The following is a 12,287-nucleotide window of genomic DNA, read 5'->3' on the forward strand; positions in this document are numbered from 1 at the left end:
GGAAGAGTTCAGACAGCTCAAACCAAATCATTTACTGTGATTGACCCCCTGAAGGATCCCCCTTTGCTGCCTGCTCTGCCAAGCATCTTCTATGAGCTTTTGTGTAACTGCTGCAAATGGATTAGGTGATAGGTACATCCCAACAACCTGTGCTGTGGATCTGCTGCAGGAAAACCTAATTGCAGTTGGTGGTAGAGTTCTGGCAAAGGAGAAAGGTCCTGGAGATAATTGGAGGAAAGGCATCAGACTTCTCCTCTGATCATTTAGGAATGGCACATTCAGTGCCATTTCTAAATGATCAGAGGAGAAGTCTGATGCACAATTTCAGGAGTTTCTCCATCAGTGCCGTGCCTTCAAAGCCTGGAACACGTGATGGTCACCAGTGGTGAAATGTGATAGTGCAAGTGAACTTCTGCTACTAGGAGTGACTCAGTGCCACTGAGTAGAGAGTTTTTATTTAAAGAGCTTCACTACTAAGGGCAGGCACTGCTCCAGATGCCTCTGAGACATTATTTAGACAGAACTCGTCATTAACCTCTTGGAATTAATTTGTGGATGAAAATTTAATTATAGTTAATGCATCTGTAACTTTTTGTTCTTTTCCCATTAGGATATGAGGGAAATGTAGAGTCGGTCAGAACTGGATGCCACAGCTTTGCCCAGGTCACAGCTCCTCTGGGACACTGTTTTGTGCTTCCAAACCCAAGTGGAGCGTGGCTGTGCTCGTATGTGCATGTAGATACCCAACAGTACTGGTGTGAATCGTGGCAGCCTGAGCAAACCTTGGTGACTTTAATGCTGTCTGTGATCTTTCCTCTTGCTCTGGCTGCTTTTTTACTGCTTAGTCTCACTAAAAGTGCTTCTGGCTTTTGGCTCCTCCTTGCTGATCAAGATCAAGCTGCTTCTGTTACAGCAGCAGAGGTTACAAAAGATATCAGGGTGCCTTAAATCCCCCTCTGGGTAATCTTTCAAGGGGGGACAAAAAGCCTCTTCAACATCACCTTCCAAGTTTAGTATTTAGTGAACTGCGTCTGTGGTTCTTACCATTTTTCTTGCTGTTTTATCCAATCTTCCAGCAATTTACCCTGTGTTTCTCAACGGATTTGCTTTTCCCCTTGCTCGCTCTTCCTGCACATGTGCAATGTTAATTTTCCAGTCATATGAGTTATTCCATCATCTGTTATGCCAACTAACCTATAATTTTGATTATATATCGACGCTCTCAGTTCCTCCTTCTCATTTCCCATCCTACTTGCCTGAACATGCCGAATCAGCAGATGGACCCTGCACTTCCCTTTCTGTCCCTCGTATAACCCTGTTATCACTACCCACATTCCCTTCCCGAGGGTTAGGCTTTTTTCCAGGTCACCACGTTCTCCCTGGTTGCCCTGACATTACTTCAGCAGTCAGGCACCCACTCACAACCCCGGTCCAGGCAACCTCTTCTCAGAAATCCCTAGTGAACTGCTTTAGTCTTGTAGTTCTTTCCACCCCTGCGCTTTGGAAGGGGCTGAAGAGCTGGAGAAAGGAATGAGCCAGAAAGCTGATGAAAAATCCTTGGGGTGGGTGGGAGACGCTGGGCTTGTGATTTGTTGGTGAGCTGCTGTATTTAGGCTGAGTTATTGGAGTGCCACAGTGAACCATTACTTCTGTGGAGCCTGCTCGGAGGTCCAGGAGGTTTTATGGTCTGTCTTGCTCCGAAATTATTGGGAGTGACATAGAACCCCTTGAAATGGAGCATTTGCTGGAGGAGCAGCACTAATGACATGGGTGGTCTGGGCATTACTGAGGTGACTTTGAGTCATTTTAATTTTCCCTTTTATATCTACCTGTGTGGCCCTACAGGAAGGAGAATAATGAGGGAAGCACTCATTAAATGTGGAAAAGGGATCTAGTTACCCACTTTCAGGTGTGTTGATGTGCATAGATCCTATATGGAAAAGTCAACGGGTAAAGGAAGGGAAAAAAGATGTTAAATGTGAAAGTTTGAAATTCTGCAAGCCTTGCACCTGCCTTGCAGTGGGACGTGTGACAGGCGAAGAGGGGAAAATGGGCCGAATTATGCCAATAAAACGCTGAAAACCTAAAATAGCAGTGAGAATTTTTACATATCAATAATCCTTCTAGTTGCAGCAAACTTGAGGGGTTTGACTGTGGGGGAGCAGGGCCTTTTGAAAGCAAGGGGTTTCCATGGATCAAATATGGGCATGAGTAGAGAAACTTGGGCTGGCATTGCTGACATTCCTTTGTCTTGGCATGGGAGTGCCAGTGTCTTGTCTTGCCTTCCCTGCTGCAGCGTGAGATGGGGAGCAGTGATGTGACTCGTCCCAGTGTGCAGGTGTTGGGAGTTCCTCACATCAGCCAAGATGGGAGGGGCTGGGTCACTGCAATGGCCTTTTTGCTGCCTGATCCAACAGCCCCTGCAGAGCTGTCCCTGTCACCCATGTGTGTTTCATCATCCACGCTGGGACCTGCTGGTGCTGCTGGTGAAGGTGTAAGATCCTTTCCAAGCCACGGGTGGCAATGAGCGTCACATCTCCCATGTGATACGTATTCCAGTCCATCTACAATTTCCCCCATATTTTTCACTGCAAAAATATTAACATACCTCCATTTTATGAGTCCACCTGCACCGTGTGTCCCTTTTGAAGCTCCTATTTTACCCCAGTGGTGCAGGATCAGGCACCCTCTCTGAAGGCCGGGCTGGCTCCACTTCCCATTATGTGGCTCTTCCAGCAGGGAAATGCAGCAGCAGGTAACACAATAAGCAACCACATGGTAGGAAAATTGTCCAGTGCACAAAAGAGATCCTGGATGACATTAAACAAATGGCCCAAAGTAGCTTTCGAAATGGTTTCATGCATCTTGGGCTGTTAGCTGTTTTATGTTTCCTGTCTGGAACGAAGAGGGAGACAGGGCAAAAGAGCCGGGGCCTTGTTTATGCTCATGTGTTTATTGTATCAGAGACATTTAAGTAGGAGGATATGACAGGTTTTCAAGGGGACAAGGTATGACTCAAATCCAGGTGCAGCTTATTTTCCATGAAATGCATCACTTGCCTATTAGACACAGATTTACCGGCGGCCAAAACAAACCTTGGCCAAGTTGGCATTCTCCTTCCCATAAATGAATGGCATCCCAGCTTGTTATTGTTATTGTACAAATATAGCAGGTGTTGCTGATTTCTGCTTGATAACCTGCTGTTTAAGGGGGATTATTTAACTTTTACGTACAGATAAGTGGGCTGCTAAACCAAATTCATCCCAGGTGGAACTACAACAAGGTTTTTTTTTGCTTCCTAAGCTGTGTTTTTAGCCTAAATCTTATTTATTAGAACTGGACAGATGTTACTGTGTTCTTCCTAAAATAATGGATTTTTGAGGTGTGTTTGCTTCAAGGAATTAGGCTTTTTTCTTTTTGCTTTTTATTTTGCCTCCTCTGGTCCTTTGAAAAACAGATATTGTGCTGTGGACACGCCAGGAGTCAGGTCACAAATGGGATTTGTGCTCCTGCACTGTCTGAGGTAAAAGAAAGCTTATTGGAGGAATTAATTTGAATCATAAATATGTTTTTAAAATCCTTGTCCTTTGAGAGATTAGATTAACGTGACCTGTTTTAGGAAGCACCCAAGCTACTGTAATGTTTTAAAGCTTAAGTGAATGAAGAGCTGTCTATAGGTCTTAGTGATTTTCAGGGTTTTTTTGGAGGGTAGGGGGAACCAAACAAACACTTTTATTAGAGACTGGTAGTTAAATCCGAGGGAATGGTGTTTCCAGGTAGCCTGCCAGCGTTGGGTGCTGCATGCAGCACAGCAGATAAGATCTGCCACACAGTTTAAAGATATTTGAACACTCCCAACATTTTTGCATGTTTCCAAAGAGAGAAATACCACAGACCTGAGGTTACTGGTGTCTGTGTTGGGTTTGATGGGAGGGAACAGATTCATCCAGCCACCCCATGGCACTGAATCATTATTTCCAGAAATGTTACCTTCTGAGTCAGTCAGTAATTTGGGGGTATCCACAAGTCCATGCCTGTAGGTGGGTATATAAGTACCCACTCACATCTAATGTAAATAGAACTTGTGCCTGGACTATGGGGATACCAGGCTAGGGGAGCCTTGGTTGGTTTGTTCCTGAGGGTTGTTTGTTGCTCCAGACTCCAGCTGATGTGGTGGCCCCTCATGCTTGGGGCTGTATTTCCAGGACTGAGACCGGTTGCTGCACTCCAGAGCTTTATAAACCCAGCAGACGAGTCAGATACTATGTTGGAAAACACTGTGAGCCTTGGTTTATAAATATACAGAAGCCTTAGAACACAAAGCAAGCGGCCAGGGGGTGGCACAGAGAAGCTGTGGCAGAAGCAGGAACTATCTGGTTTTAGAAATGAGAGGAAATTCAGTCTTACTTAAAGCACAAAACCTGTGATGATTTGTGCTCTGAGTCAGTAATACTTATTGATAGAACAAGTTTTCCCTGGTGAACTTCTAAATAGGCCAGCAAAAAACAGGATGCCCAGGAAGAGCCTTGGGGTGAGTGTACGTAGTGATGCTGGATATGCAACATAAAACCAGCCAATGAAGCAGACACTATTTATTTATTTAAATATATTGTTTGGGGGTGTTTTGAGGGGGTGAGTGGTTGTGTTTTTATTTATTTTCGTTTATTCCCAAGCAGCTCCTAATACACCTGATCCTAAGGCCTTTGGTTTGTTCAGGGGTTTGCTGCACTGTGCTGTATTTACTGGTGTAGCACTGGAGCACCTCCTATATTATCACTGATATCCTCTGGGGGCTTCTCAGGGGAATGATGTATGGCTTTGGATTCTACTGCATGCCAAGTGACTAACTGGGTTTTTAAAATGTATCCCCAATCTCTAACTCATCCCACTGTGTTCTTGCTGTTGTTTAATGCCTTTAGGACAGTGAATTTTGAAGGGAAAAGGATTTGGATGGTTGCTCTGCTCTCTCAGCTCGTTCTCAGTGTGCTCTTTAAGAACAGCAGTTCAAACCCTGCCTTTGCCATTGGGCTGGGAGATGTGTGTGTTCCTGTAGGGATCTTGAGCTGCTCCCAGATGGGAGTTCCCACCCAGAGGCAGCTCTGGTGGTGACATTTGTAGCTTTCCAGAAGAGCTGCCTGCGGGCCCAGACACCCAACAAACTCAGCCTGAATGGCAGCACAGCCCGACGGGTTGGGTGTCACTGTGAAATGACTTGGCAGTCTGGTTCCTGGCATGCTGTTTTCCTCTCCTGTGTGACTAATTTGTCTATTTTCCCCTACTCTCCTTGCAAATTTATAATGGCTTCACAAATCTCTTTCTCTTTGTTGCTTCCTACTGCTAAGTCAATTAAACTTGTCTTAACTCTTCTCCTTTATCCTGGTCAGCATTTTTTGTGCACTCCTTGTCCCTGGTGATCCACCCACCCCCTTATCCAAAGAGTGAGCTATCAAGGCTGATTTCAGGTGCTCTGTCTACTTGGCAAATGCAGGTGTATAAACCAAACCCCTCTTTTTCTTCCCTGGGTCGTTCTTTGAGGTCTCTGGCTCCCTTGGAGACAGCTGTTGTCCTCTTCTGTGCCTTTAATCCAGTTGCTTCTTGCTCTGGGAGCTGCCTTTGTCAGACAGGGCTTTTTTTTTTTTTTTTTTTTTGCCTGAACTCAGTGTTCATGTTGCAAAATATGCCTCCATGAGGCACATACTGTGCAGATGGCAAATAATAGCTGTGTCCAGCCAGGGAGGAAATCCATTTGTCACTGTTTCATCATCAGCCCGCATTGTGTTGCCATCAGACAACCCCATTCATCAAGACAAGTTCCAAAGTGCTGGTGTTTACCAGGGATACTGCACAAATCCCATCTCTTTAGATACAAATCCCCCCTCTGTGATTCCTAGCACTGTTCTTTGTTTCTGTTCTAAGGATGTCTAGAAAAGATTACCTGAGGTCAGCAGCCTGTTTGCAGGTGATGTTTGATCCCTAAATGGATCGCTGGCAATAGGGGAACAATCTGGGACCTTTTCCTCACAGCAGGGGCAGGGCTTGGCACTGGTTTGAGCACAGAAGTGTTTTTGGGGACACCAGATGAGTCTGACACAAATCTTTGCTCTTCCAAGCTTTGCTTGTTCTGATTTGAAGCTTTTCCAGCCAAATTTCCACCATTTATGGGGTAGCAAGGAGAAACTGCCTGCCATCGGGAGGCTCAAAAAGACTAAGAACTGGCTGGAAAAAAAAAAAGGAAGCAAGATGAGGTATTAAAAAATATTAGTTGAGAAGTTTGAAGGCATTCAATTTTGGGTGACCTGAAGAATGCAGGTAGAAGAGAGAGGCTGGAGAGTCCATGCACAAAGCCAGGATGTGCTGAGGGTGGGAGGGTTAGTCTGGCTAGGGCAGCAAGGCTCAGTGGAAGGCAGAGGGTTATCTGAGAACACCCTCTCTGAGGCACTGAATTCAGGGGTTTCTGGCCAGGGTGTTTAGTGGGGGAGTGTCCCAACAGTGAGCAAGCAGATGCTGTTAATCAGGACAACACGGAGCAGGGGGAGGGGGGATATTTTTCCTTTATTTCCCCCTCTCCCCACCACGTACTATATGAGGGCTCAGGGCTTGGCAGTCGGGGAGGAGAGGCTGCATTTCGGGAGCTGAGGACACGGGACACGGAGACTTAATTAGGAAACCTGCAAACGAGCATCCTGCACCCCCCCAGAGAAATCACGGAAAGGGTTAGCGTTCCCCCAGGAAGCCGACAGCACCGCGCTGCACCACAATTAAGAACTTTTAAAATATGTCACAGCGTTTTTACGACATCAAAGCCCCGCTGCCACACAAGGCAGCGTTTATGAAAAGATCCCCGCTCTTCACCCTGCAATCACGATGTACATATTGGCAATAAGGAAGTCAGCAATAGCTATTTACTGCTCTCCTGCAGCTGTGGACTTATAACTTAGGTCCCTAATTAAGTAGGAGCAGGGCTAACCACGGAGCACACCACAGTGCCTTAAAATGGCTTTCATACTGCGGAAATCTGGTGTTTGGTTACTCTGCAGAGCAGGGGTTTTTCCCCCTCTCCTCCCCCTCTTCCAAACTATATTTGCACATTCAGAAATAATTATCTGGAGATTAAAAAAAAGAAAAGCTGTCTTGATGCACCAGGAGATCTAAAGAGCTTTTCCAATGGAAAGCATTTAAAATTAAAAAGAAACAAGAAGAAAGAAAGAAATCCCGCTCTATATGGGAGATATTGACACCGGCCCCATGTTTGTTGTCGAATGGGAGTGATTGTTAGCAAAGGAACTGGTCATGCTGCACAAAGGAGATCACAGTGAGTGTGTAAATCTGCATAATAACCTAATTGACTATCTTGGGAACGTGATCTTCAGCTGTAAAACCCCGCTTCTGACAAAACAATAAAGTTAAAAAGGAATGTCCCATCATTATGTTCCTTAAATGTCACAGGAACTGCAGTAAGTGCATCTTGGCACAGGCGAGCCTACATCATTAGTTCCTCTCCTGGTTGCTTTTAGGTTTTTTGTTCCACATGGCCTGACTTGACAGGACAACAAATAGGCCTTTGCATCTGTACACATTTATTAGTGGATTTTATCGTTGGACATCAAGGAAATTGAGTCTCATCTAAAGGTTTATGACTGTACACATCTGTGGATTTTACTACCCTTCCTTTCAAACAAACAAACAACAGCAGCAGAAGATTATTTTTGGAAAGTACAGTTTAAGATTTAATAATCATTTGATGTTCTCAGAAGTCCTTGGCTGTTTGTCCAAATATTTGCTGGATGTTTGTTGATTGAGCACTTCAGTTATTGGGGGTGGGGGTGGGTAGGGAGCTGGGGGGTGGAACAGGCTTGGTTCTGCTTTGCATGGAAAGGTGATTTTGTGTAATCACAGCCTCCAGCATAGCTGGAGTTGGTTGGATCCTGTCTAGAGAGACTTCCATTTGGGAATAACCACCTTTGTACATCCAGCAATCCTGCCTCTAACTGATAATGTGCAAAAGGAATCCTGGGAGGTCAGGCTAGGGAATGACATTGCCCTGTGCTGCTTTTGCTTCTGCCTGTTCAGTGTTCCAGTTGAGCTGGTTGGTGAAAGAGAGCCTGAAATGTGGCTGAGGTAGAGCGAGGCCTGCACAGTCTGCAGCCTTGCTCATTGAAATTCCTGATGAAATTAGTGGGCTCAAATTTGTTCAAGACTTTCCCCAAAGCACTGCACAGTTCCTGTGCCAGGAACTGCACACCTGGCTGTGGTCTGAGCTGTCACATTTGAAGAGAACAAAATAAAAAATCAGAATCCTGAAGCAAATTTTGAAAGCAGGACCTGGGTGGGAAATAAAATGGTGCACCCTAAGGTGGCAAAGGGCTTAGACAACAATTTTGGGAGAATTGCTGCCTGTTTTTTTCTTAATGATGTTTTTATGCATAAACTTAAAAATTACACTGAAATATTTCACTGGTAATAACTTGAGGTTTGTGCTTCCCGGTGTGTTTCATTGGAAGAAGGCTGTCCAAGGTGAAAACTGAGGTCTTAAGTTAATGGAGACTGTCTTGGAGGATTATGCTTTGTTCATTAATATTTTAATAGCTCACATAAGGTAGAACTGGAAGCTGATCTTTTATCTTAGTTTATTTAGACTGGGGAGATTCTTACTGTCACTCTTACGCTAAGGATGCTGTTTCCATGAGAACATCTTCAACCTCCACTTCAATTTGGGAGTGTTTCAACTGAGAGCAGGTTTTCAGATGGAGAGCCTGATTGGTATAGAAAGCCTGAGAAGATGGTGCTTGTTATTCATTGTTTTGTAGTGAGGAAATAGGGCACACAGTTGACTTCACACACTGATTTTACTCTGTGTGCTGCTCTATCCACTTTGAGGTAGACTTCCATACTCCAGCTCTTGGAGGAAATGCCTGGAGAAGGAGATGGGATTCTGGGCTACGTGGCTCTTCCCTGAGGAGAGGACCCTCCTCCCTTCCTGCTGTGCTCACAGGGGCTCTGTTTGGAGGCCCAGCTGAGGGCAAAAGCCATGTCTGGACTTGCTCCTGGGCGGCTGCCCAGAGGTTGTGTCAGAGCCTGGAGCAGGCCCAGGGCCTCCACACAGACCTCCCAACAGCTTGCCCTGCTCCCCACCCTCAGGATTGCACTGGCATTGTTCTGTTCAGGTGGTGGGGACTGCAGAGCGAGAAAACGGTGGAGGAATAAAATAATATCATCAGCTTAGAGGAACTGAGAGCTGAACGTGTTTACTGGGCCCAGCAAGCAGCCCCAAGAGCAAGGGTTCAGGGCAGAGGATGGAGCAGCACTTGTACCTTGTGTTGAGCTCTTGCAGCCAGCTCGTTTGGGGGATAAAGGCAGAATTTAAGGAAGAATAAATGTATGTTTTCCCTGTACCACACAGTGCAGGTGAAACTTCCACTGAGGTGAAGAAAGCCTGTGGCAGTCCCTCTTCTCAGCCATTTGTAAAGCTTGGAAGGAGTTCCCAATGGGAACTGTTCCTCCTCTCTGCACTGGGCTACTTCTTGGCCAGCTCCAAGAAGCCCCAGAAAAATATTGCACCCATATGGGCCTCTTTTTTTTTTTTCTTTTTTTCTTTTTTACATTCTCATTAAGTTTATAAAACCCACAAATTTAGACCATCTGTCCTATAAATGTTTCTAAACTACAGCAAGATGAAAAAGCTGTTCTTGCTTTTTGATATGAGCGGTCAGCAAACCAAACACAAAACCAGAGCAAAGCAAATATTTTCTTGTCATACACGCTTCCCAACCGTGACGGATGAACTGCTAGTTTTGATGTGTGTTTGGATCCGAATTTTGGAGAGAAATGCCTCCTAGATATGTGCACTTAGCACCAAAGCAGCTTGATATGAAGAATTCTTGTTGGGGAGGGGGAAACAGAGGGAAAGTTGCACCACGTGCTGCCCATGGACTGTATTTAAAGGAGCTGTTTCTTCAATTATTCATCTTCCAGCCCTACCCTGCTGACTGCTCTAACAAAGCCATCCCAAGCATGGACTGTGTCAGCCCATTCCCAGGGTCAGGTGTTCACGCTTCTATTCAACCCACCTGCCTCTTGGATGTTAATCCAGGAATATTTATGGCCTCCACGTGAGACTCCAAAGGGGGTTTGGAGCGGGATAATGAAGAGAGGCTGTTTTCAGCACTTGGCTGACAGGTGGGATTAAGCCCAGGTCCTTGTCTGCAGGCAAACCCAACAGCAGCTCATGGATAGTGAAAAGACACAGCCAAGCAAGTGGTAGAAAGTGGAAATTCACTGGAAATCCTTTTCCCTGGTGTTTCCATGGACACGGCAAATCGCCACGTGAACCCTCTTAGAATGAGGAGGCACTGTGTGAATTGTACCCCCTGCTTCGGTATTTACAGCTGAGTGGGACAAAATAAACCTGTTCTGACTGTGTCCAGTGGCATTCTGAACTTCCCTTGCTGTGGGCACATTTCTGCTTTGGGGGCCAGATCCTCACCCAAACCCTGGGTCAGTATGCAGAGCAGAGTTCATCTGACTGTGCAAATAAAGCGCAGTAGTTTTTCTCCTCTGGTGAACTGCAGTAAGAGATCCAGGTGTTCCAGGCACTGTTGAACTTAGAGGGAAGGTTAATACTGGAATATTTAAATATATATTGGTTAATACACGTGGTTGAACTACGGGGTCTGATGCCAATTTATTTCCTCATCGTGGACAGAACTCGGTTTGAATTGTGTGTCATCTTTAGTTACAGTTTTGCCCTTGCCTGTGTTGGAAAAATGGGGATAGGAAGATACAATCCTGTAGCTCGTCCCCTGTGATCTTTGGCCCTCCTGAGCCATCAGGTGCTGGTATCCTTGCACAAAATCAAACTTCTGCAGCAACATTTTGGCTCAGGTACCACAGCAAGAGCACTTGTGAATAGTTTGGTTGCTTGGATTTGTCTGTTGTGCCCTCTACCTGTAGTTTCAGGTGAACAAACTAAAACATTATTACAAAGGACAAAATTATCGGCGTGCAAGTTTTCTATCAACAGAATAACATCAGTTCACTTATTTCATCTTATTTACTGTGAGCAGGGTAAGCAGGGTTGCAAATAAATGTCGTTTTTAAACTGTTTCACTGGGCCACAAACCAGGAAATCTCTGACTCCAGTGTGATTTTTCAGCTGCAGAGTAATTTTGGACAGTGGTTTTGGACAAGGTATCCCAGTAACAGCATTTCTATGATGAATATTCCAAGTCTTAAACTGGGTACTCCTCATGTCTTTGCATGTCAGCAGGGAAAGGAACCAGGTTCTGATGTGAATGAAGTTCACAGAGAGGTTAATAACTTTCTAATTAGCATTGGTTGGGAGATAAGCAAATCAGCGCTCAAATATGCAAAGCAGAGCAGAAAAATGCCTGTTAGTTGTTCAGGTTGCCCTCAGCAGGGCTTATTTCTTCCCTTTTTTGATGAGGAACAGCTGGGGATTAGCCTGGGGTAAGCAGAGCCAGGGGAGAACCTGGAAGGGTCATGGAAGCCGCTCCTTTGAAGTGCCCAAGTTTATGGGGTGTCAGAGCAAGGCGGGTCATGAACCCGCCGGGCTGAGTCACAACAATGGCCGGGTCCCTGAGGCTGGGCCATCAGCTGGGGAGATGAGCACAGCTCTGCACTGCACACAGACCCAGCCATTCCAGCTGGGGATTCGCCCCCCAGAATTCCAACCTTACATCTGCCAAGTGTTTATCAGGAAAAAAACTCGGTGTGATCTCGGTTGGGTGACCTGTAGGACTGTTGGTCCTACAACCACCCCAAAACAGTGCTTCTGTGCTGGACAGGTTTTAAAGGGTGACCACACTGAACCACAACCTCATTCTTAGAAATAAGCAAAGATTGCTGGCCCTGTGCAGGTTGTGTTTTGAAAAATAACTTCTCTTTTTCTGAAAGCTGAGATCTCTTTTTTTTTTTCTTTTCTTTTTTTCATTTTTCCAATTGTATGGCTTTATATTTTTCCCCCCTGTCCACAGGTTGGTCTTCATATATTTTTTAACTACCTACATTGAAAAAGCACAGTGGGGAAAAAAAGGGAAAAAAAAAAAAAACCACAATGGAAGAAGAAAATCAGGGGAAAAAATTCTTAGGGGAGGGGGATCAAAAGAATGAAGTAAAATGGTAAAACAATATTGAAGAAGTTCAGTGGAAGCTGCGTGAAATAAATTCCTGAGCCAGTATTGAACATCTCAGCTGAGCACTTTTGGAGGGGAACCAAATTTGTTTAGTGTTTTGCTCCCTCGTGCCAGGTTATGGACTGGAATGTTCCC

The sequence above is a fragment of the Myiozetetes cayanensis genome, unplaced genomic scaffold (genome assembly GCF_022539395.1).
Source record: "Myiozetetes cayanensis isolate MyiCay16 unplaced genomic scaffold, myiCay2020 scf2-11, whole genome shotgun sequence".
In the NCBI taxonomy this organism is placed as follows: Eukaryota; Metazoa; Chordata; class Aves; order Passeriformes; family Tyrannidae; genus Myiozetetes; species Myiozetetes cayanensis.